Source organism: Chiloscyllium plagiosum, chromosome 30, assembly GCF_004010195.1.
Source record: "Chiloscyllium plagiosum isolate BGI_BamShark_2017 chromosome 30, ASM401019v2, whole genome shotgun sequence".
NCBI classification, from domain to species: domain Eukaryota; kingdom Metazoa; phylum Chordata; class Chondrichthyes; order Orectolobiformes; family Hemiscylliidae; genus Chiloscyllium; species Chiloscyllium plagiosum.
Window position 1 is genome coordinate 23,033,254 of NC_057739.1, and position 26,716 is coordinate 23,059,969.

Below are 26,716 nucleotides of genomic sequence, written 5' to 3' on the forward strand. Positions count from 1 at the left end.
TGTCCAATCTCTCCTCATGGCTAATATCCTCCAAAACACAGCATCCTGGGGAATTGTTTTTTTACCCTCTCCAAAACCTCCACATCCTTCTTGTAGCATGGTGACCAGAACTGTATGCAATATTTCAAATGTGGCTTACTGAATTTCTCTACAGCTGTAACATGACTTGCCAATCTTTATACTCTATAGCCCAGATGATGAAAGCATGCCATATGCCTTCCTGACCACTTTGTCCATTTGTGTTTTCAGGGGACTACGGACCTGTACCCCTCCAGTCCTCTGTATGTTGATGCTACTAAGAGTTCCTGAAGAAGGGCTCATGCCCGAAACATTGATTCTCCTGCTCCTTGGATGCTGCCTGACCTGCTGCGCTTTTCCAGCAACACATTTTCAGCTCTGATCCCCAGCATCTGCAGTCCTCACTTTCTCCGCTACTAAGAGTTTGGCCATTTACTATATATTTCCCTCCTGCATTAGATCTCCAAAATGCATCACTTTGTATTTGTCTGGATTAAACTCCATCTATCATTTCTCCCTCCAAGATTCTAGCCTATCTATATCTGTTGTAATCATTGGCAATCCTCCTCCAATCTTAATTAGGCAACCTCCATTCTCCTCCAAATCATTTCTATATATGTTCCAAACAGTAGGGGTCCCAGCAATGATGACTGCAGAACACTGCTGGTCACAGACCTCCAGTCAGAAAAAAACCCTTCCACCACTATTCTGTGTCTTCAGTGACTAAGCCAGTTCTGTATCAATCTTAACACTGATGTGTTAATGGATCCCATGTGCTTTCATCTTTTGTATCAGCCTACCATGAGGGACCTTGTTAGAGGCCTTTGCTAATGTCCATATAGACAATACCTACCACCCTGCCCTCAACGATCATGTTTGTCACTTCCTCAAAAAACTCGATCAAGCAGGAATTTAAAAAGGAGGTCGTCAGGAATATCTGGATTACTCCTGGTGTCACGAGCTAGTGAGGGTAGAAATAGGAGGATAGGGCAGATGGATGCATGGCTGAGGAGCTGATGCAGGGGAGAAGGAGTCACGTTTTTGGATCATTGGAGTCTCTTCTGAGGTAGAAGTGACCTGTATGAGAAGGAAGGATTGCACCTGAATTGGGAGGGGACTAATAAACTGCAGGGAAATTTGCTAGAGCTGCTCGGAAGGATTTAAACAAGTAATTTGGGGAGACCCATGGAGATAGTCAGAAAAGAGATCAATGTGAGACTGGTACAATTAGGAAAGGAGCAAGTCAAAGAGTCAGGGCAGACAGGAACAAAGCAAAGAAAGATAAATTAAACTGTAATTGTTTCAACGCAAGTGGCCGAACAAGGAAGGCAGATGAATTCAGGGCATGGTTAGGTACATGGGACTGGGATATCACAGCAATTACAGAAATGTGGCTCAGGGATGGACAGGACTAGCAGCTTAACTGTTCCAGGATACAAATGCTGAAAGAAGGATAGAAAGGAGGGCAAGAGAGGAGAGGGAATGGTGCTTTTGATAAGGGATAACATTACGGCTGTACTTAGGGAGAATATTCCCAGGGAAGTTATTTCGGTGGAACTCAGAAATAAGAAAGGGATGATCACCTTATTGGGATTGTACTATAGATCCCCCCCAATAGTCAGCTGGATAGATCGAGTGAATCCTTAAAGTGTATAAAGGCAGTAGGAGTACTCTTAAGAAGGAAATCAGGAGGGCAAAAAAGGGACATGAGATAGCTTTGGCAAATATGGTTAAGGAGAATCCAAAGGATTTTTACATATACATTAAGGACAGAGAATATCAAATATCAGCAAGGCAGCATTTGTGTAGAGCCGCAGGAGTTGGGAGAGATTAAAAAAATGAGTATTTTTCATCAGTGTTTACTGTGGAGAAAGACATGGAAGATATAGAATGTAGGGAGATAGACAGTGACATCTTGAAAAATGTCCAGATTACAGAGGAGGAGATGCTGAATGTCTTAAAACACATAAAGGTGAATAAACACCTAGGACCTGATCAGGTGTACCCTAGAACTCCGTAGGAAGCTAGGGAAGTTATTGCTGGGGCCCTTGCTGAGATATTTGTATCATCGATAGTCACAGATGAGGTGCTGGAGGACTGGAGGTTGGCTAATGTGGTACCACTATTTAAGAAGGGTGGTAAGGAAAAGTCAGGGAACTATAGGCCAGTGAGTCTGACGTCGGTGGTGGGCAGGTTGTTGAAGGGAATCCTGAGGGACAGGATGTACAAGTATTTGGAAGGGCAAGGACTGATTAGGGATAGTCAACATGGCTTTGTGCATGGGAAATCATGTCTCACAAACTTGATTGAGTTTTTTGAAGAAGTAATGAAGAGGATTGATGAGGGCAGAGCAGTGACATGATCTACATGGACTTCACTAAGGCGTTTGACAAGGTTCCTCATGGCAGACTGGTTGGCAAGGTTTGATCACGTGGAATACAGGGAGAACTAGCCATTTGGATACAGACTGGCTCAAAGGTAGAAAATATAGGGTGATGGTGGAGGATTCCTTTTAGACTGGAGACCTGTGACCAATGGTGTACCACAAGGATTGGTACTGGATCCACTGCTTTTTATCATATATATCAATGATTTGGATGTGAATATAAGAGGTACAGTTAGTAAGTTTGCATTTGACACCAAAATTGGAGGTGTAGTGGACAACGAAGAAGGTTACCTCAGAGCACAATGGGATCTTGATCAGATAGGCCAATGGGCTGAGGAGTGGCAGATGGACTTTAATTTAGATAATTATGAGGTATTGCATTTTGGAAAGGTAAGTCACGGCAGGATTTATACACTTAATGGTAAGGTTCTGGGGAATATTGCTGAACAAACAGGCCTTGGAGTGCAGGTGCATAGTTCCTTGAAAGTGGAGTTACAGGTAGATAGGATAGTGAAGAAGGCAATTGGTATGCTTTCCTTTACTGGTCAGAGCATTAAGTATAGGAGTTGGGAGGGGTGGGGGTGGGTGGGTGTCATGTTGCGGCTGTAAAGAACTTTGGTTAGGCCACTGCTGGAATATTGCGTGTAATTCTGGTCTCTCTCCTGTAGGAAGAATGTTGCAAAACTTGAAAGGGTTCAGAAAAGATTTACAAGGATGTTGCCAGAGTTGGAATGTTTGAGTTATAGGGAGAGGCTGAATAGGCTGGGCTGTTTTCCCTGGAACATCAGAGGCTGAGGGGTGACTTTCTCGAAGTTTAGAAAATCATGAGGGATATGGAAAGGGTGAATAAGCAAGTTCTTTTCCCTGGAGTAGGGAGTACAGAATTAGAGGGCATGGTTGAGAGGGGAAAGATTTAAAAGGAACCTAAGGGGCAACGTTTTCATGCAAATGGTGCTGCATGTGCAGAATGAGCTGCCAGAGGAAGTGGCGGAGGCTGGTACAATTACAGTATTTAAAATGCATCTGGATGGATATATGAATAGGCAGGGTTTAGAGGGATATGAGCCAAGTGCTGGCAAATGTGCTGGCAAATGTGGCAGTTTAGGATATCTGGTCGGCATGAACAAGTTGAACCAATGGGTCTGTTTCCATGCTGTACATCTCCATCCGTCCACGTCTCTAAGTTTGTTTGACATGACCTTCCCCACGCAAAGCCATGCTGCGTATCGCTAATGAGTCCATAATTTTTCCAAATGTGTGTAAATCCTGTCCCTAAGAGTCTTCTTTCATAATTTCCCTGCCATGACATAAGGCTCCTCAGCCTATAATTTCCCAGATTATCCTTGTTGCCCTTCTTAAACAAAGGAATAATGTTGCCTATTCTCCAGTCCTTTGGGACCATTCCTGTGATTAAAGAAGATCACAAAGATTTCACACAAAAGTCCAGCATTTTCTCCCCTCCCTCAGCATTCTGGGATAGATCCCATCAGGTGCTGGGGACCTGTCTACCTTAACACTTTTCAAAACACCCAATGTTTCCTCCTTTTATACCATTCCTGAAGAAGGGCTAATGCCCGAAACGTCGATTCTCCTGTTCCCTAGATGCTGCCTGACCTGCTGCGCTTTTCCAGCAACACATTTCCATCTCTGATCTCCAGCATCTGCAGACCTCACTTTCTCCTCCTTTTATACCTTGGCATGCCCTGCAATATCAATATACCCCTCCCTCGACACATCATCCACCATGAACTTCTCTGTTGTGAATACCAAGGCAAAGTGTCTATTAAGGACCTCACTCATTTCCTCCAGCTCCACATATAAATTCCTTCCTTTGTCCTTGAGTGGGCCTACCCTTTTTCTCGCTACCCTATTGCTCCTTATATATGTATAAAACACCTTGAGATCTTCCTTAATCCTGTTTGCCAGACATTTCATGGCCCCATTTTTAGCTGTCCTATTTCCTTGTCTGAGTTCTTACCCATCTTTGTATTGTTCGAGTGCTCTGTCTGTCTTCAGTTTTTGAAATCGTACATAAGCCTCATTTTTCTTTTTGATTAAGCTTTCAATTATTTTGCAATATCTTTGCAATTAAACAATGGAAAATTGAAATCTGGTTGTACATGTTGAAAGGGAAAGTGGATGCTAGAGATCAGAGTTGAAAAGTGTAGTGCTGGAAAAGCACAGCAGGTCAGACAGCATCCGAGGAGCAGGAGAATCGACGTTTTAAGCATAAGCCCTTCATCATGTTGAAAGGACAGCAGTGCTATAAGTGAAACCCAGCTTGAGTTTTCACTCCAGTCTGTTTAGCTCATGACACTTTGATTTGCATGAGTTCATGAAGATGATGTCAAGTTGTTTTTCCTAAGGAGACTGAAATGATCAAACATGGTTCTGAAATGGCGTAATGCAAATTTATTTCAATTTTCAGCAAGGGTCTGAGCCCTATTTTAGCAATGCATTTGCATCAGCTGTAATACTCTAAATTGCAGCTAAACAAAGCGTTTCAGTGGGTGATATGGTGGGCAAGAACACTATTCAATCAGCTCTGAAACCAAATTTTCATGCAGTGCAAATTGACAGCCTGGAAGGCCCCATTCCCTGCTTCCACACAGAACCTTATAGTTTAAATGAATATCTGTTCATCTATGGAAGTACAGCACAAAAATGCCATGACGTCAATGAGCCAACAAACATTGCAGTCGTTCGAAACAGAAAAATTGCAGTGCAGCAATGATTGTTTTCTCTGAGGTTTGGATTCAGGCACATTTGTGGGCAAAGAAGAGGAAGCATTACTTTACATCTGACTGGAACAATGCCGGATTTCAAAATCTCTGAAATATGACTGCTGAAGGTACAATATCTATTTTCAAGAGGGGTGGGGAGATTTGGTTGGAAATATAGTTGATGTTTCAAATTTGAATTTGCAGCACAATTTGGAATAGTCATACTCTATGGTGCATATACTATTTGAAAACGTTGGGAGAGCCACACAGGAGAGCTTTTTCGATTCCCATTTTCAGCCAGACCACAAGAGGCCTGATGAGGCCACCCAGGAGATTACAGCCAGTGCCCATTCACCTCAGAGTGTTTGCAGACAGCCACCACATTACAACAGCTGTAACAGGCTACCTGAAACGTGTGCTAAAAGACAACACTGGGAGCAAGCAACCAAGTGTCACTGAGGAATCGGAAACAATGAAGAGAGGACACAGTCAATGGCCTTACTCCTTGTCTGCAATGTAACAGGAAGTGACCCCATCAGTAGAGATGTTGCCCAGCTTGTAATGCTGGGCCTATGTATGTCATAAGAGAGGCCATTTCAGCACAGTCTACTGGACCAGCAGAAAATTCCCAGCAGCACAACAAAGAGTCAAATATAAACCACAAGTTGAAGTTACAAGAGACCAAAGTGTGTTGTTCTTGGGAGAAATTATACACCTTCAAAGGTAGTATGCTAGATCTACAGACACCCTTTAAGGAAAGAGTACATGGGAATGAAGATATCCCTGATGTTAATGAGTTGGTTCAGGAGGAGGTCCTGCAGCTCAAAATTCTCATTGAAGACCAGGTTGATAAAGAGGTGCATTTCTTTCATAACTTCACAAAAGACAGCAATCCCATTCACTGGCAACAACAATCCGACACAAGAACTCTTTTACCCAAAGAAGCACAAAAACTCAAACTACTTCCAATTGCCATGATGTTTGTTACACTGTCCATTTCTGTTTTCAGCAACAGGAGGGGTGGGAGCTTGGACCGGGGGCCTGCTGGGAAAGGTGAGTCACTAATTAAAGTCTTTACGTCTGACATCGGCGAGCAGAGGTTTCTGGGAAAGGAGAGTATCTTTTTTTTCCCTCAACTATATAACTGAGTGCTTTCTCAACCTGAGGCCCTATCCTTGTAGGGCCTCTCACCCATCCACCTCTTCTAACCTTAAACACCAGGGACACATCAGGTAAGCTTCTCTTCTTTTTTACTTTCTGAAGAAGGGACTAGCAGGGATGGCAGTGCAGAGACAGGAATGTTCCTCCTGCATGATGTTTGAGGTGAGGGACGCCATTAGTGTCCCATTCAAGTACATCTGCAGAAAGTGCACCCAACTCTCTCTCCTCCAAGACAGCATTAGGGAAGTGGAGCGGGAACTGGAAGAACTTCGGATCATTTGGGAGGCAGAGTCTGTGCTAGATAAGAGTTATAGGGAAGCAATTACTCCTAGGCATGAAGAAAGCTGGGCAACTGTTTGAAGGGGAAAGAAACAGTCAGTGAAGGGAATCCTCTATAATCGTTCCCCTGAAAAACAAGCATACTGTTTTGGATACTATTGGGGGGGATGACTTACCAGGGGGCTGGCAGTGGGGTGCAGGTCTCTGGCACAGAGTCTGTCCTGTTGCACAGAAGGGAAGGGGAGAAAGGAGGAGAGTATTAGCCGTCGGGGACTCGGTTGTTAGAGGGTCAGATAGAAGGTTTGTTGGAATGAAAAAGACTCACGGTTGGTATGTTGCCTCCCATGTGCCAGGGTCCATGATGTCTCGGATCGTGTCTTTGGGATCCTGAAGGGAGAGGGTGATCAGCCTCAAGTTGTGGTTCACATAGGTACCAATTACATAGGTCGAAAGAGGGATAGGGATGTAAGGCAGGATTTCAGGGTGCTAGGGTGGAAGCTGAGAGCTGGAACAACAGAGTTGTTATCTCTGATTTGTTACTCATGCCACGTGATAGCGAGGCGAGGAACAGGGAGGGATATCAGCTGAACATGTGACTGCAGGAATGGTGCAGGAGGGAGAGTTTCAGGTATATGGATAATTGGGGCTAATTCTGGGGAAGGTGGGACGTCTTCAAACAGAACGGTCTTCACTTGAACCAGGTGTACTAATATCCTGGGTGGGAACTTTGTTAGTGCTATTCAGGTAGGTTTAAACTAGCTCGGCAGGGGGATGGGAACCTATGGTGTAGTTCCAGTGCACAGGAGGATGAGAGTAGGGATGACAGGGACAGGATTTCACAGTCATAGCAGTGTGCTGGCAGACAACAAGCTGGTTTGAAGTGTGTCTACTTTAATGCCAGGTGTATCCGGAATAAGGTAGGTGAGCTTGCAGCATGGACAGGTACCTGGGACTTCGATGTTGTGGCCATTTCGAAGACACGGATAGAACAGGGTCAGAAATGGATGTTGTAGGTTTCAGGGTTTAGATCTTTCATTAAGATCAGGGAAGGTGGTAAAAGAGGGGGAGGTAGGGTTTTGTTAGTCAAGGACAAAATAACGGTGGCTAAAAGAACTTTTGAAGAGGACTTGTCTACAGAGGTGGGATGGGCTGAGGTTAGAAACAGGAGGGGAGAGGTCACACTGCTGGGAATTTTTTTATAGGCCTTCACAAAGTTCCAGGGATGTGGAGGAGAGGATTGGCAGAACAATTCTAGGTAGGACTGAAAGGAAATGACCACCCTTTTCCTTTCAGTCCTACCAAGAATTGTTCTGCCAATCCTCTCCTCCACATCCCTGGAACTTTGCGAAGGCCTATAAAAAAACTCCCAGCAGTGTGACCTCTCCCCTCCCGTTTCTAACTTCAGCCCATACCCCCTCCATACACAAGTCCTCTTCAAAAGTTCTTTTAGCCACCGTTATATTGTCCTTGACTAACAAAGCCCTACCTCCCCCTCTTTTAACTTCCCCAACATTGACTGGAAATGTTATAACTCTAGTACATCCGATGGATCAGTTTTTGTCCAATGTGTGCAGGAGGTTTTCCTGATACAGTATGTTGAAGGGCTGACAAGAGGGGAGGCCACACTGTATCTGGTACTTGGTAATGAACCAGGCCAGATGTTTGATTTAGTGGTAGGTGAGCACTTTGGAGAAAGTGACCATAATTTGGTTAGGTCTAGTTTAGCAATGGAAAGGGATAGGTACATGTCACAAGACAAGAGTTATAGATAGGGGAAGGGCAATTATAATGCAATTAGGCAAGACTTAGGAGACATAGAATGGGTTAGCAAAATGCAGGGGATGGGGACAATCAAAATGTGGAGCTGGTTTAAGGAACAGATATTGCGTGTCCTTGATAGATATCTCCCTGTCAGTCAGGGAGGAAGTGATAAGGTAAGGGAACCGTGGTTTACCAAAGAAATTGTATCTCTTGTAAAGCGGAAGAGGGAGGCTTAAGTGATGTTGAGATGAGATGGTTCAGATGAGGTGGTGGAAAGTTATAGATTAGCTAGGAAGGATTTAAAGAGAGAGTTAAGAAGAGCGGGGGTGGGGGGGTATTTGAGCAGTCTTTAGCAGGTAGAATAAAGGAGAACCCTATAGCTTTCTATAGGTATGTGAGGAAAAAAAAGATGACTCGGGTAGGAATAGGGCCTGCCAAAGACAGAAGTAGGAAGTTGTGTGTGGACCCCTGTGGAAAGGTGCTAAACAAATATTTCTCATCTGTTTTCACTCAGGAAAATGAGAGTATTGTAGGAGAGAAGAATGAGATACGGGCTATTAGACTAGAAAGGATTGAGGTTAGTAAAGAGGAGGTATTATCAATTCTAGAAGGTAATAAAGTAGATAAGTCCCCTGGGCCTCATGGGATTTATCCAAGGATTTTCTGGGAAGCTAGAGAGAAGATAGCAGAGCCTTTGGCCTTGATCTTTGAGTCGTCATTGTCTGCAGGTTTCGTACCAGAGGTCTGGAGGATTGCAAATGTTGTGCCTTTGTTCAAGAAGAGCAGCAGAGATGACTCAGGTAATTATAGACCAGTGAGCCTTACGTCTGTTGTAGGAAAAGTTTTGGAAAAGATTTTAAGAAATAGGATTTATAATCATCTAACAAGCAACAATTTGTTCGGAGATAGTCAACAAGGCTTTGTCAAGGGCAGGTCATGTCTCATAAACCTCATTGTGTTTTTGAAAAGGTGACCAAACATGTGGATGAGGTTTAGGGCAGTTGATGTGGTGTATATGGACTTCTAAAGCCTTTGATAAGGTTCCACATGGTAGGCTTTTGGAGAAAATGCAGAGGCATGGGATCGAGGGTGATTTAGCAGTTTGGTTTGGAAACTAGCTTTCTGTAAGAAGGCAGTGAGTGGTGGTTGATGGAAAATATTCAGTCTGGAGTCCGGTTACTCGTGGCATGCCACAAGGATTTGTTTTGGGACCACTGCTGTTTGTCATTTTTATAAATGACTTAGACGCAGGCATAGGCAGATGGGTTAGTAAGTTTACAGATGACACTAAGGTCGGTGGAGTAGTGGACAGTGTGAAGAATGTTGCAGGTTGCAGGGGAGGTTGGATAAACTACAGAATTGGGCTGCAAGGTGGCAAATGGAGTTCAATGCAGATAAATGTGAGGTGATTCACGTTGGGAAGAATAACAGGAAGGCAGAATACCGGGTCAATGGAAAGATTCTTGGTAGTATGGATGTGCAGAGGGATCTTGGTGTCCATGTACATAGATCCCTGAAAGTTGCCACCCAGGTTGATAGTGCTGTTAAGAAGGCATATGGTGTGTTAGGTTTTATTGGTAGATGGATTAAGTTCCGGAGCCGTGATGTCATGCTGCAACTAAACAAAGTGCTAATGCGGCCTCACTTGGAATATTGTGTACAGTTCCGGTCACCTCATTACAGGAAGGATGTGGAAGCATTGGAAAAGGTGCAGAGGAGATTTACCAGGCTATTTCCTGGTCTGGAGGGAAGGTCTTATGAGGAAAGGCTGATGAACTTGGGCCTGTTCTCATTGGAGAGAAGGAGGCTAAGAGGGGATTTAGTAGAAAAATACAAGATGACCAGAGGATTAGATAGGGTGGTCAGTGACAGCCTTTTTCCGAGGATAGGCTTGTATGAGGGGTGATAGATTTAAGACAGATGTCAGAGGCAGGTTCTTTACTCAGAGAGTTGTAGGGGCATGGAATGCCCTGCACACCAATGTAGTTGACTCAGCCACATTAGGAGCATTTAAACAGTCCTTGGATAAGCATATGGATGATGATGGGATAGTTTAGGGGGATGGGCTTAGATTAGTTCACAGGTCGGTGCAATATCGAGGACCGAAGGGCCTGATTTGCATTGTATTGTTTTATGTTCTACGTTATGGAAATAAAAGAATTTTAAAATCAAAGAATGAGGAACTCTAGTTTGAGCAAATGGCATTTCTAAACAGAAGACAGGGTTTTTTGAGTGCATATAGCAAGAAGCCTCTAAGACTGAGAAACAACATTTTCTTGTGGAAATCATACACTTGCACCAGCTATTTGATAAGATATGAAAGAAAGTAAAGACCTCCTGGTTTTGTACTATAAAGTGAGTGAGTACCTGCAAGAAGTTCAGTTAAACAGTAAATAAACAACATGTGAACATGCAGTACTGCTTCAAGGACATAAAAAATGTGTAGAAACATACAACTGAGAAAAAAAAACAAAAAATTTCCACAAGCCCCAAACAAGAAAGTTATTGCTTTTGAGAAATTGAAAGGGGATAAAGATGCTCAGATGGTTAAATAAGACACCCTTTTGCTGAGATATTCAGAGATAAAAGATGACTGTAAGGAAGTTGTTCCACTACAATCAACAAATGATGATCTTAGGTCTATAAAACAAACTCCTGAGAATGAGAAGAAAGATCTGAAGAAAGGTCACTGCACTCCTGAAATTTAAACTCTCATTTCTCTCCACAGGTGCTGCCAGACCTGCTGAGATTTTCCAGAAATTTCTGTTTTTGTTATTAATCTAGGCTTCAGGATCAAAAGTGCTTTAAACACAGTTTTAATGTATTCTATTAATATACTTATTACTTACCTTCTGTGTAATGACCTATTCCCCACACTGCCCATTACCTGTGCATTTTATTTCTCTGCACAATTTGTCGTTATGAAGTACTTTGGGACATACTGCAGGATTTAAAATAACTATATTAAATATATACTCCTTCTAACATTTTATCTTTATCTGTTACTAAGTTTTCTCTTTCTAATAGTATGAAACTATTTTTTTTCTGATCTATATGATCACTGTCAATATTACTTTCATTTCTGAATTTTGTTATGTCAACTCCCTTGAGATTATCACTTGCTCAGTATCCACTGATATTCAGGTCATCATCTTTACTCTCTCTCTTTAGGAATTTTGTTCCTTTCCCAAATTATCAAGACTAATATTTCTTTGAGGTAATCCCTGTTCCAGTCCCTACTTGACTCTTTCTCCGATATGTCACTGACGTCATCGGTGCTCCTGTCTAGAATTAGAAAAATTCATTATTTTTGCTTCCAAATTCTATTTCCGCTGACCGCTAACTGATCCATCTCTTTCTCTTCCATTCCCTTCCTCAACTTCACTGTTTCTGTTTCTAGGATATGGGTTGTCTACCAATATCATCTACAAATCTGCTGACTCCCACAAGTTGCCTTTCTACACTTTCTCATATCCTATTTCCTGCAAGGACCTCATTCCATTATCCCAGTTTCTCCAAATCTGTTGCATCCGTTCTGACATTCCACAGGAAAGCCTCCAACTTGTTTTCCTTTTTCCACAACTGAGGAATCCCTCATGCCTCCACATTCCTCCAAATCATCATAGTTGACAGAGCCCATACCTGTGTCCAACACATTTCCAGCGCATCTGGCCTTGCACCTTCTCCTCCCTGAGGACAGCAACAATAGTGTTCCCTATGTCCTCACTTTCTATCCCACTAGTCTCTGCATTCAAAGTACATCCCATTCTATTTCTGCTCCCTCCAGTAGGATGTTACTACCAAACTCTGCTTTCCATCCCATCCTCTGTTCACATTCCATACAGGATGTTCACTCCGCGGCACTCCAGTTCATTCCTCAATCATTCCCTTCACTTCATTACTCCTCCGTTGCATCTTCCAGTGAAATTGCAAAAAAGTGTAACTCTTAATTCTCACCTCCTCCTTTCTCATTGTCCAAGGCCCAAACACATCTTCCAGGTGAAGTAGTGGCTTACTTGTACTTCTTTCAATCTAGTCTATTGTTGTCACTGCTCACAATGCAGTTTCCTTTACATTGCTGAAGAAAAGTCATTATGGACATAACACTAACCCTGTTCCTTCTCCACAGATGCTGCCAGATCTGCTGACTGTCTCCAATACTTTCTATTTCATTTCTTGAGGCAAAATGTGAATGTTTCAACTGTTATGTCTATGTCTCTTCAAGATGAAGCCTTTACAGCAAACAGCTGCTCAGTGTTTTATCCCACATGCTCCTTGTACCATATTCAACTCCAGCTCATGGTCTATTGCTGCCTTTTCATCACCTTGCTTTGCTGGCACTCCACATTCTACATAACCACCATCAGCCAAGGACATGTGAGCCATATGCGCCAAATTCCAACACAAGTGCAGTTTTCTATTACTTGGGGTAAAATAGGCTTATAAAATTTGATATCCTCTTCCATTCATTTTGTTTCCATCATGTCTTTCATCAATTCCAGCCTCCTGTCACTTATGAATTCATTATTTCAGACACAAGAACAATTTTCTGACTTGGACTGTGGAATCTGAGAGCTTTGCCTCCCAGCAGTTTTAATGAGACATTCAACCGTGTTGTTTCTGGATTTAAAGTTTCTACGCTATCACAAGTTTTGTAATTCAAAAATAGTTGAATGATTATGAAGTAGTTTGGAGTTATAAAAGGTACTATGCACATTTTTAAAAATTGTTTGTCTCGTTTCATGTAGATAGTTTGAAGATGATTTGTAGCACAGCTCAAAGTTTCAATTTGCAAGCAGGAGTTTCATTTCAGGAGCATAGTGAGAGAAGCACATCCACATATTCAGACCAAAACATAATAAGAGAAATGTGACACATATCTCTCCCCCTTGACATGTCTGATGTTAAATAAAATCTCAAAATGTAAAATTGCTCTACATCCCAATATTGCCATTTCTCACCTTCACCAGCACAGAAACAATATCAGGAAATAAATAGAATTGAATCCATGTGGGAAATAACCACGATATTTAATAACCACAGCCACGATACTTAACATGCTCTGACCCTTTTTTTCACCACACCATGAAATAGACAACATTAAATAGAGGTACATTGACCAGCAGAGGCACTTTTAAGCTTTCATGTATGCAAATTACCTTCAATATATCTAAGGGGTTAGACATCCATAGCTCACAGAAATAAGACAACACATTCAAGTGTTAACTTAACATCATTTTTAGGATTTATATCTGTACGTAAAGGAGACATAATTCGTCCTTTTTTCATCTGCCCATCTCACTGTGAGTTTCAAGCACCGCACTCTCGTCTCTGAACTCCAGCATCTGCAGTCCTCACTTTCTCCTATCATTCCAATCAGTTCCAATTCTGCTGTTAACCTCCTTGAACGTGTATTCACTTGAAATGTTACAGTTTAAGTGCAGTGGGTGAAGTAAAATGTGGCACCGACTGCTGTCGCATTATATGTCACACAAGCCAGTATGGAAGCAGAAATGACTCTTTGTGAATAAGATAGCACAAAATGTTTGATTTCAGCATGTATTGTAAAGATAAATTGAGACGCAATGTTGAAATGATGGCTGGTGACTTGAAAAACATACATGAAGCTCTTAGCCAATACATTTGTCTGTTATGCAAGTTTCTGCAGCAGAAATCCCATGAATACAAATACATATGTGGCTGTGAGGTAGAATTCAAGGTACAGTGCTGAAACTGATTCAAAATTGGAATTTAAATGTTGTTAACTGTGGGACTGAAATACTATGAACCAGTAAAACCCCAGGTGTGAAAGCTGGAGTGTTCTTTTGTGTTTGAACCACTAACTTTACATATTGCATTGCATTTGAGCAAAATGTGTGACTCCATCTTTTCAAATTTACCTCACACCTATTTTGTGTTTTACACTTACTATGGTTTAAATGCAACTAGTGGAAAGAAACGGTTCAACAGTCACAGGCAGCACAAAAACAACTTCTCATATTTTTTTCATTTGTAAACAGGATGTGGACTTTACTGGCTAGACCAGCATTTATTGCCCATCCCTAATTTCACTGGAATAGGTGGAAGTTGTGTAGTGGTTGTAATGAGGTCAACCAAGTGGCTCTCACAGAATATGAGTTCCCTGATTGGGGTTGTTAACTGGATCCAATCAAGGAGGCCCTGGCTGACAGAGCCTTGGTTGATAGAACAAAAGTGTCAGATATCCTCTTCACTCTGACAGCTAGCTCTAAGGGAGTTCGATCAGTGTCAAGGACTTTGCAGGTGTAAATAAGCGGTGACTTGATGATGGGATCCCAGCCTCTGTGGAGTTATTTCAGGTTCACTGTCTTCTTGAACCACTGCAGTCCTGTCAGAGATGGGGTTCGAATATTTTGACGCAGCAACGATAAAGAAACAGCGATACAGTTCCAAGTCAGGATGGTGAGTGGCTTGGAGAGGAACTTGAAGATGGTGAGGTTCCCTTGAATCCGATATCCCTTGGCCCTCTGGTGGGGGAGAGATTGCATGATTGGAAGATGCTGCCAAAGGAGCCTTGATGAGTTGCCAAAGCCCATCTTCTAACTGTTATACACTGCTTTGCTGCACATTGACAGTGAGAGAGTGAACATTGAAAGTGGGAGATGGGTTACCAATCAAGCAGGTGGCTTGATTTATTGGTTGGATGTTGAAGGTGGTTGATGGGTGGCTTTGTCCTGGATTGTGTCAAGCTTTTTGAGTGTTGTGGAGCTGCATGCATCTGAGAAAATGGAGGGTGTCCTGACCTGTGCATTGTAGATGGTGGTTGGGCATTGTGAAGAAAAGAGGTGACTATATAAGATACAGGAGCAGAACTAGGTCGTTTGGCCCATCAAGTCTGCTCTGCAATTCAACCATGGCAGATATGTTTCTCAACCCCATTCTCTTGCTTTCTCCCCATAACCCTTGATCCCTTTACTAATCAAGAACCTATTTATCTCTGTCTTAAATGCACTCAATGACTTTCCCTCCCCAGCCTTCAAAAGCAGTACGTTTCACATATTCACCGCTCCTTGGCTAAAGAAATTCCACCACATCTCAGTTCTAAAGGGTCGTCCCTTCACTTTGATTTTGTGCCCTTGGGTCCTAGTCTGTCCACCTAGTGGAAACACCTTCTCCACGTCCATTCTATCCAGACCTCTCGGTATTCTGTAAGTTTCAATCAGATTCCCCCTCATCCTTCTAAACTCCATTGAGTACAGACCTGGAGTCCTCAACTGCTCTTCATATGACAAGCCCTTCATCCCATGGATTATTCTTGTCAACCTCCTCTGAACCCCCTCCACATCCAGCACATCCTTCCTTAGATACAGAACCCAAAACTACTTACTATATTTCAAATGTGATCTGACCAGAGCCTTATACAGCCTCAGCAGTACATTCCTGCTCTTGTGTTCTAGCCCTCTTCAAATGAATGATAATTTTTCATATTCCAGGTGAACCTGTATGTTTACCTAAGAGAATCCCAAACTAGCACTCCTAAGTTCCTTTGTGCTTCAGATTTCCGAAGCCTTTCCCTATTTAAAAAATAGTCTATGCCTCTATTCTTCCCAGACTGTATTCCATCTTGTCAATTGTTTGCCCACTCTTCTAGCCTGTCCAAATCCTTCTACAGCCTCCTGCTTCCTAGAAACTACCTATTAGATGAACAGGTAGTGTCTAGGAAGCAGGAGGCTGTAGAAGGATTTGGACAGGCTAGAAGTGTGGGCAAACAATTGACAAGATGGAATACAATCTGGGAGAACAGAGGCATAGACTATTTTCTAAATAAGGAAAGGCTTCGGAAATCTGAAGCACAAAGGAACTTAGGAGTGCTAGTTCGGGATTCTCTTAGGTAAACATACAGGTTCACCTGGAATATGAAAAATTATCATTCATTGAAGAGGGCTAGAACACAAGAGCAGGAATGTACTGCTGAGGCTGTATTGTTGTGTCATCTACAATCTTAGCAAGAATGCTTTCAGTTCCGTCATTCCAGAACATTAATATACAATGTGGACAGTTGTTCTCCCAACACTGACTGCTGTGGAACTCTACTAGTCACTGTTGGCCATCCTGAAAAAAAGCCCTTGATGCAATCTCTCTGCCTTCTGCCAGTCAGCCAATCCTCTATCCATGCCAATACCTTGTCCCTAACAACATGGGCTCTTATTTAGCAGCCTCCTATGTGGCAACTTGTCAAGGACTTCAGGAAATCCAAAAACATCACTTCCAATGGCTCTTCTTTGTTTAACGTGGTCAAAGAATTCTAACAGACCCTGAACATATGCGTCCAGAAAAGCATCTTGTACACAATCCAGGAATTTCTCCTCTACACTATTGTTACTGCTTTGATTTGAGCTGAAAATGTGTTGCTGGAAAAGCGCAGCAGGTCAGGCAGCATCCAGGGAACAGGAGAATCGACGTTTCGGGCATAAGCCCTTCTTCAGGATTTCCTTTGATTTGCCCAATCTACATGCAGATTAAAGTTGACCATAATTACAGGTGTACCTTTATTGCTTGCAGCTTTCATGTTTAATGCCTTCGCCAACTTTGCCGCTACAGTTTGGGGGTCTAGATAAACTCCGACTAGTTTTCTGCCCCATGGTGCTTCTAAGTTTTATTTATACAGGTTCCACTTCACTGGAGCAAATATCTTTCCACCCTGTTGCATCAATATTCTCTTTAACCAGCAATGCTATCACATGCCCTTTTTCTCTTCGTCTGTCCTTCCTAAAAACTGAACACCCTTAATATTAATTTCCCATCTCTGGTCACCCTACAACCATATCTCTGTAATCCCAATCATATTGTATCAGTTTATACCTGTTTGTGTCACTAATTCATACACTTAATCATGAGTACTCTACACATTAAGATGCAATGTCTTAAGTCTTGTGTTTTTCATTTTTTTTAATCCAGTCCACATTATTTAGCATGGTGGCTTAATGCCTCTGCCTCTCGATTTCCTTATTTCCAATTCCATCTTTTGTTTTTGCCCTTGTTTTCCTCTCTGCTGTCACCTTGCCTAGGTTCCTGCCCCCTTATCATTTCAATTAAAACCAACTCTCAATTTTCAGTTCTCTCAATACAGTTTTCAGTTCTCAATATCATAGAATTAGATATGAACTTGCTGTTTTTACTGCATGAACTTTGCAATCACCTATACATATTCATTGTGATCCATGTGGTTGGAGCACCATCATACCAGAAGACATCCAGCGGATAAAAAAAGTCCAATAACATCACAAACTTGCTCTCATCTCTCAATTTGGCAAATATCTCTGAGATGAGCATGTAAGGATATTGCTTTATGAGTAATGCACCTCTACATTAACATCATGTGTAGCCAAAGATCGTTTACTTGGTCTATTTTCTCAAAACAATTTGAGTCTGAAATAGTTTTTGAAAGTCACTTCAATTATTTTCTGGGAGGCAGTGCTATTTTCTGGGAGGCAGCGCTATTTTCTGTCTAACTTTTCGAGAATCTCCAAATTATCCAATTTCTTCCTGAAATGGTGACTTATGTACTTTCAATTTCAGATTCATTTGCTAATCATTCTGATATTTTTATTTGACTCCCTATTTCTTTTACCGGTGTGAATACAGTTCTCTCCTGACTATCCTCCCTGTCCTAGTCTTATGTTAATATATTCACATTAACATAATTGCTGATTTTTCCTCTTGTTTGGAGGACATAACTCATGTCCTTAAGTTTGTTATTGATTTGATAAGATCAAGTGAACTGTGTTTGTTTTGGTTCTCCAAAGACAGAAAGGGGTATTAAGTCCTTGCTTTCAGCAGCAAAATTCTAAACACTTTATCTGCACTGTTTGTTAAAAAGCCTTCAAATGGCTTTTTAATCAACTTACATGCACTGGTTAGACTTTTTTCCAGAAATTTGACACAAAGATTGGAAATGTAGTCACTGAGATAAATTATAACATTTTTCTTTGATTAATTTAAAGCATTCTCTCCCCTCATGCCTGTATATCAGTTCAAAATGATCAAATCCTGTGGATTCACAAGTACAAAACTAATTCTGAACAATATAATTCACTGCTTGTTAAAAGATTCCCTGTTTAAACTCCAGGAATATTGTGCTTTGTAGTAGCCAAGAAAGGTTGAAAGAGTGAGACTTCAGAGAGGTAGAGATTCAAGGTAATCTAATTAACTTCCCACAGGAGAAAATCATCAGGTTATACATTTGCTCGCTGAGCTGGTAGGTTTGTTCTCAGACGTTTCATCACCATGCCAGGTAACATTATCAGTGAGCCTCCGAAGAAGCGCTGGTGCTCTGTTCTGCTTGCTTTTTATGTGTCTTGGTCTGAAGAGGTGGGTGATATCATTTCCGGTTCTTTTTCTCCGAGATTGGTAAATGGGGTCCAAATCGATGTGTTTATTGATGGAGTTCTGGTTTGAATGGTAGGCCTCTTGGAATCCCCATACATGTCTTTGTTTAGCCTGTCCCGGGATGGATGTATTGTCCCAGTCAAACTGGTGTCCCTCTTCATCTGTGCGTATGGATACAAGTGATAGTTGGTCATGTGTTTTTCTTTACAAACTGTCTTTTTTTATAACCTGATCCACAGCCTGAGCTACAAATCTTCTCCAAAATCGCAAACACCTATGAGCGCAATAGCTCAAATTAGCCCGAAAATGAGAGACCAATGCCATCTGACTGAGCACCATCCACTACCAACTGTACTTCCTACATGAATGCCTCAGGAAACAGATATTATCACGATGTATCAGATACAAACCACGTCTGAATACTCCACAAGCCAGAAGAACAGCAGACCAGAATGGCCGCAGAATGCTACACGAAATGATGCCCACAACCGACTCCACAAAAACGAACGAGAAATTTCACGCCAAAAAACTTTGTACACAAACGCGACTGACCATAAATGGGCAAGTATGCTAGAGCCATCAACACTAAACAACAGTGGACCAAGACAAAGAAAAGACTAACCCTACAAGAAAAACTGGCCAAGCTCACACACAGCAATATCACAGACAATTCAGAGACTTGGATAAAGAACCTGTCGGACCAACCTCTCACAGACATGAGAAAAGCCATCCTTGTACAAGGGATGAACTTCAACCATAGGGACGTAGACAAAAAGGACTAGCTAGCAGCACTGGAATTCACCCTGATAGACAACGGATTTACGGAAGAAATCCAGCAGGCCATCACAGACAGTAGCACCAACACTAAGCAGAAAGAAAGAAGGGCACACCCACAACACACTAGAAGGGAAAGCCCTGGAAGGACTCAGAAAAGACAGAAATATTGTAATCCTACTAGCAGACAAAGGGCACATGACCGTCTACCTGAAAAGAACATAATACATTGAAAAAGGAAACACACTGCTCGCAGATATCGATGCCTATCAACAGGTGGCAATAGACTTGACTCCACAGCTAGAAAACCGTATTATAGCATCCCTAAGGAAACTTTACAAGACAGGTGAAATTAACAAGACAGACCTCCAAAGAATGAAACCTGAAGGATCCAGCATAGCCCGTGTCTATGGATTACCAAAGGTACATAAAGAAGGGGGCCCCCCTCAGACCCATAGTCTCACTTCCCGTACACCGACATACAGACTAGCATAAGGCAAGCAACATAAACTGAAACACCTAGTAGGAGAGTCAAGCCACTCCACCCAGGAATTCCTTAACACTATCAAAGACACCAAGGTAGAGGACAATGAGGTCATGGTTTTGTTTAACGCGACGGCCCTATTCACATCAATAAACATCACCCTAGCCAAAGAAACACTGGCCTCACTGCTAGACAATCCAAGGACACAAACACATGACAGCACTAATTCCATCAGCAAGGACAGCATCCTCAAACTAGTAGATCTATGCTTCACAACATCAATAAACATCACCCTAGCCAAAGAAACACTGGCCTCACTGCTAGACAAGGACACAAACACATGACAGCACTAATTCCATCAGCAAGGACAGCATCCTCAAACTAGTAGATCTATGCTTCACAACCCTCTTCACCTTCAATGGCAAGGTCTGCAAACAAATCAATGGGATGTCTATGGGATCACAAGTATCAGGACTCTTAGCAGAAGTAGTTATATAGAGGTTAGAACAAACAGCCCTTCCCACAATCCAAGCTTTAGGTCCACTATGTGGATGATACCTTTGTCATCACGAAACACAACAAATTGGAAGAAACCCACAAACACATAAACAACATCCTTACTGATATAAAGTTCACCAAAGAGGAAGAGAACAACAACAGACTCCCCTTCCTAGATGTCAAGGTAGAATGAAAAGCCAATGGAGAGCTATAGACCAGTGTCTATAGGAAAGCCACATACACACACGCACACACACAACTACAGGAGCAATCATCCCAACACCCCCAAAGGAGCTACATTAGGACATTATTTAAAGAGCCACATTAAACTGCAGCACCCAGAAACTACAAGAAGCTGAGGAAAATGACTTATACAATGTATTCAGGAACAACAGGTACCCGATAAGTACTGTCTGCCGATTCCTACACAACAAGCCTAAACAAGAAGACACAACGCACCTAGAGACTCTAGCTACATTTAAAGACATCTCAGGGATAATGACCAGATGACTATCGCCCCTAGGCACCATGGTAGCCCACAAACCTACCCACACACTGAAACAGCAGAATGAATGTCAGATACAAAATCCCCTGCAAGGACTGCAACAAACATTACATCGGACAGACTGGCAGGAAACTAGCCACCAAGATATATGAGCACCAACTAGCCACCAAAAGACATGAACACCCATCACTAGTATCCTTACACACAGACAAAGAGGGACACGAGCTCGACTGGGACAATACATCCATCCTGGGACAGGCTAAACAAAGACAGGCATGGGAATTCCTAAAGGCCTGGCTTTCAAACTGGAACTCCATTAACAAATGTATCAATTTGGACCCCATTTACTAACCTCTCAGAAAAAGAACTGGAAATGATATCAACCACCACAACAGAACAAGACAAAATAATAGCAAGTGGGACAGAACAGGAAGCTCACTGATGATGTCACCAAGCATGGTCACGAAACGTCTGAGAACAAATCTACCAGCTCAGCGAGCAAACTTACAACCTGATCCCCAACCTGAGCTACAAATCTTCTCAACATCACAAGCAGAAAATCGTTTCCAATGGGCTAGAATTCCACACTTGGCCATGAGTTGAAAGATGCGGTTATGTCTTCTTTTTCCAGGAATGTACAAAACAAGAATTGGAAGTTCACTGCAGCCATGTTTCCACTGCATTTTTCTACCGCTGCACAGACCTTCAAGACCCATGCATGGCAATTGCCCCTGGAATCAGAAGTCAATGCATAGGTCACCAACTGGCATGCACAGAATTGGCTACACAGCTTAGAGGGAATTCAGACTGCAATCCCCCTGAGTGTGTGTTAGCGGACTAGCGTGCTGTGAAGGTCACAACTTGAGAACAGCCATTAAACACGCCTGCACTGCAGGTGAAATGTTTTCTTATAACTTTGAATGCAGAAAGCCAGCTACCATCCAAAGGAAACAGTAGAAGAATTTCAACTGACCTGCAGAGAAAAGTACCTCAAAATCAACTGCTTGCCTTTCAGAATCTGAGGTCTCAGTATCACCCAATGTAATGGTTACAACTACCGCCCCCCCCCCCCCCCCCCCCCCCCCCCCCCCCCCCCCCCCCCCCCCCCTCTCCCCCCCCCCCCCCCCCCCCCCCGCCCCACCACTCCCCCCTACCCTTTACCTGGTCTTCATGGAACTCAGAGATTTATCTATATATCTTTTTTAACTTTTATCTTTATCAACTCGACTCTCATTGTTCATCATTGTGTGTATTGTATTATTAGTACTTTTCACATTTAGTAACGAACCAACTCACATTTTTGTTAACTTGGGAAAGCTTGCTTAAAATGACTCCTTTAAAAACATAACTTCATTTGATGGACAAAAAGCCATCCACAAGAGAAAGAATCCTTTTCAAATTAATCTTGGTGTCACCAACCAAGGTGAATAAAGGATGAGGAGGGACAAACCGTCTCCCCTCCATGTGATCTGCAATTTCGGGTACCCCTTCTGGGGACCTAACAAATTGGGCGACCTCACCTGGGGACTGGTCATAACAACCTGAACTCTTTTCTGACGACTATTTAGTTGTTCATAGGACTACAAAATACCTTCCATTCAAGTTCCCGCAATTGGTATTAGTATGTCCAGTCTTATTCCAACAGAAGCTTTTTATTTTTCTGATATCACCCCTTTGAATCTTTCAAATCTCCTTCATGATTTTGTTACCCACTGTTTGTTTACCTTTCTTAAATTACCTTTCCTATGCCTAGAATTTCCATCCCAGCAACTTCCTCATTGATTGCCAAATGGTCATTTCCCCACATGTATCATGGACACCCACTGGAACTGCTGCTTCTTGGATCTTTGATATTTGATGTACATCTAAATAAGTCTTAAGAATTACTAGAATACTATTTCAGAATTCTTCTATAGCCATGGTTTGTCTTACATTCTCAAAATTGTCTGTAACATCAGTAATTGCATTGATGCTACTGCATTTATTTGTCTCTTGTAAATTCTGCAAGAGTCTGATTACGTTTCTTCATTACAATCCGAAATTTTATTTGACAAGCTACAGGGATAAGCTCATTCATATCGTTCCCTCTCAACTGCACAGCAGTGCAGCCATTGGGAAACTGCATTTGCTGATCACTGGCAGAAAGTGAGGACTGTAGTTGCTAGAGATCAGAGTCGAAAAGTGTGGCACTGGAAAAGCATAGCAGGTCAAGCAGTATCCAAGGAGCAGGGGAATCAATGTTTCGGGCATAAGCCCTTCATTAGGAATGCTGATCACTGCAGCGCATGCAAATCGAAGTCTGCACAGCAGAACAATAGAGACAATGTTGCCCATGAGCATTAAGCCTCACCCTTTTAATAACATCCTTATCTGTTGATTATTCTTCTGACAAACTAAGTGTGCACACAATCATAGGTGTACCTAAGAGGACACTCTGTAGCATTAAGCACCAAAAGTCTTTTGGCCATTTCAGCTTCACACTATTGTTCAAATGAGGTGAAATGTCTGTCACTGGCTCCACTCTGAATTCAGATACAAAGTTTCCAGTTAACTCTAACTTTTTATTAGAGACAAAATTATCCTCTGAGTAATTATCTCTTCTTTGTTCCTTTACCCTACATTTTCTCTAGCTGAGTCATACTATCTGATTTGGCTCTCTCTTTGGCTTTCAAACATTTTAGCTCCATTGCATTTCCTTTTATTTCTCCTGTCTTGCCATTTCAGCATCTTTAATTCCATTGTTCTTTTTTCCTTCCTTTTCTCCTTCCATTGCTATTTTCATTTCTCTTGTCTTCTAATTCAAGTTTTTTTCAGTCTCAGTAGTGACACAGAAATTTCAGGTTTCTTTCTATTTTAATTCTAAGTGTTGGTAATCATTTCAAGCATCCTTGTGAGATCCCACTTTCATTTCAAGTTTCAATTAGAACCATAGAGTCCCTACAGTGTGGAAGCAGGCCATTTGGCCTATGGGGTCCACCCAACTCTCTGAAGAGCATCCCACCCCAACTCACCCGCTACCTGATCCCTGTAACCCTGCATTTTCCCTGGCTAATCCACCTAATGTACACATTCCTGTACACTATGGGCAATTCAGCACAGTCAATTCACCTAACCTGGACATAGAATCGCAAAGTCATAGAGATGTACAGCATGGAAACAGATCCTTTGATCGAATTCATCCAGCTATCCTAACCTAATGTAGTCCCATTTGACAGCACTTGGCTCATATCCCTCTAAACCCTTCCTATTCATATACCCATCCAGATGCCTTTTAAATGCTGTAATTGTACCAGCCTCCACCACTTCCTCTGCACATCTTTGGATTGTTGGAGGAAACCGGAACATCTGGAGGAAACCCATGCAGACACAGGGACAATGTGCAAACTCCACACAGACAGTCACCTGAAGGTGGAATCGAACCTGGGTGCTAACTACTGAGTCACCAGGCCACCCACTAACTCTCTCAGAGTAGCTTCAGTCAAGGGAAATTGTTTTTTTTAATCAAACTGTTCAAAATTGCTATCACATACCTCTGGAACAGGTGGCCCCTGAATCTGGGCCTTCTGGTCCAGAGGGAGGGATATAACCACAGTGCCACAAGAACCCGGGAAAACTGCTTCTACCTCTGTCTCCCTGTGCCATCAGCCACCTTGTTTCGAGCAAAGGTTTTTCTTTTCTACTGTTTTCTAAAGCTTAAAACTCTCCTCCACTAGGTTTGAGAACTTCAGTGAAATGCATGTAAACACGATTCCAGACACCCATCATTACTCACAGAACACAAAAAATTAAACTAAGTTCTTTCCTTCTTAATGCACACGGTATAAAAATACAAAGCAGGCTTAAAGATTTATGTGGTTCCAAGCCACTTTCAAACTCACACTTCCAAATAATAATACAGAATGAACATTCATCACAATTTGTTAAGTCCAGATCTGGAAGGGTTAATATGCTCTTGTCTTTTCAGTCCTGATGTTGCTCATGACAGTGTTTGAATTTTTCAGAAGATTTGATTTCACAATTCACTATGCACTTGACCATGAATAAAGCTGGATGAAGAAATAAACCAGCCAGATCTCTTGAGTTAACAATAATAAGGAATTACCAGTGTCATAGAGTCATAGAGATGTACAGCACGGAAACAGACCCTTCGGTCCAACTGTCCATGCTGACCAGATATCCTAATTTAATCTAGTCCCACTTGCCAGCATCTGGCCCATATCCTTCCAAACCCTTCCTATTCATATACCCATGCAGATGCCTTTTAAATGTTGTAATTGTATCAGTCTCCACCACTTCCTCTGGTGTGAAAAGGTTTCACACCTTCTCTGTGAAAAGGTTGCCCCTTAGAACCCTTTTAACTCTTTCCTCTCTCACCTAGTTTTAGATTCCCCTATCCTGGGGAAAAGAACTTGGCTATTCACCTTATCCATGCCCATCATGATTTTATAAACATCTATAAGGTCACCCTTCAACCTCCAACACTCCAGAGAAAATAGCCACAGTCTATTCACCCTATAGCTCAAACCCTCCAGCCCCTGTAATATGCTTGTAAATTTTTTCTGAACCCTTTCAAGTTTCATAACATCTTTCCTAAAGGAGGCAGTTCGGAATTGAATACAATATTCCAAAAGTGGCCTAACCAATGTCCTGTACAGCCCCACATGTCCTCACAATTCCTATACTCTGCACTGACCAATAAAGGCAAGCATAACAAATGCCTTCTTCATTATCCTGTCTACCTGCAACTCACTTTCAAGGACCTATGGACGTGCACTCCAAGGTCTCTTCATTCAGCAGGACCTTACCATTAAATGTATAAGTCCTGCGCTGACTTAGTTTATCAAAATGCAGAACCTCACATTTATCTAAATTAAACTCCACCTGCCATTCCTCAGCCCATTTGATCAAGGTCCCACACACTGATCAAGGTCCCTTCTTCACTGCCCACTACACATGCAATTTTGGTGTCATCTGGAAACACCGAATTCATGGTGAGTCCACTCAAGGAACGTTATTAAAACTTATTAAAAAGGTAAAACCAGTCCTGAATCCATGACATATACACACATTAAGATATAAAAAAAATCAAAAACACGTTATAGGGTGGAGGAGACAAAGTAAGAGAAAAATTCAAACTAATAGTTTTATGATAATGGCAAATATAAATTATCAATATTCGACTTCCATACCTGATTTTAATACTTGAGATCTTCATGGACTAAGGTGACTTTTAATCAGGATAAATACTGTACTAACTTAAAATACTTGCCATGATTACATGAATATAGTCTGAGACAAGCTTTGTGAGACATATAAAGCCATCCACATTACCATTATTCAAAGAAGGGAAATCAGATAACTACATTAGCCAAGAAATTTGCATTTTGTTTAATTCCACTTTTGCACGATAAGGTCACATGTTGGGAGGTGAAAGGTTAGAAAGACAATGGCGCAGACTGAGAAATATCCAAATGAACCTATACAAACAGCAAGGAAACCTCTCTCTCTCTTAATCTCAAATTCAGGTGATCTAGCAACTTCTTATTGATGGAGGACACAAGTTCTACAAACCTTGCTGCAGCTGCAGAATGAGTCAACGATGACTGATCAAGACTTCGGCTTAAAATCAAAAAACAGTGTAGACCAATCTTCCTGTCCAAATCAGACATGTTATCTTTTTAAATGTTGTGTTTCTATGTGTTTGATGTTTTGTTTTTATTATTTTTTGTGGTGAAAGCTTTTCACAAAAGGAAGTTTCA

At 41.9% G+C, this 26,716-nt stretch overlaps 1 protein-coding gene across 1 annotated transcript in view; it reads right to left on the reverse strand.

Annotated features, from left to right (window-relative positions):
• The window catches only part of LOC122564808 (probable G-protein coupled receptor 82), an 86,525-nt gene extending 60,299 nt beyond the window's left edge, over window positions 1–26,226 (reverse strand). The window contains exon 1 of the mRNA XM_043720080.1: window positions 26,147–26,226. The gene's annotated coding sequence lies outside the window, so the exon portion shown is untranslated. The remainder of the gene's footprint in view (window positions 1–26,146) is intronic.
• Between the last annotated feature and the right edge of the window lie 490 nt (window positions 26,227–26,716).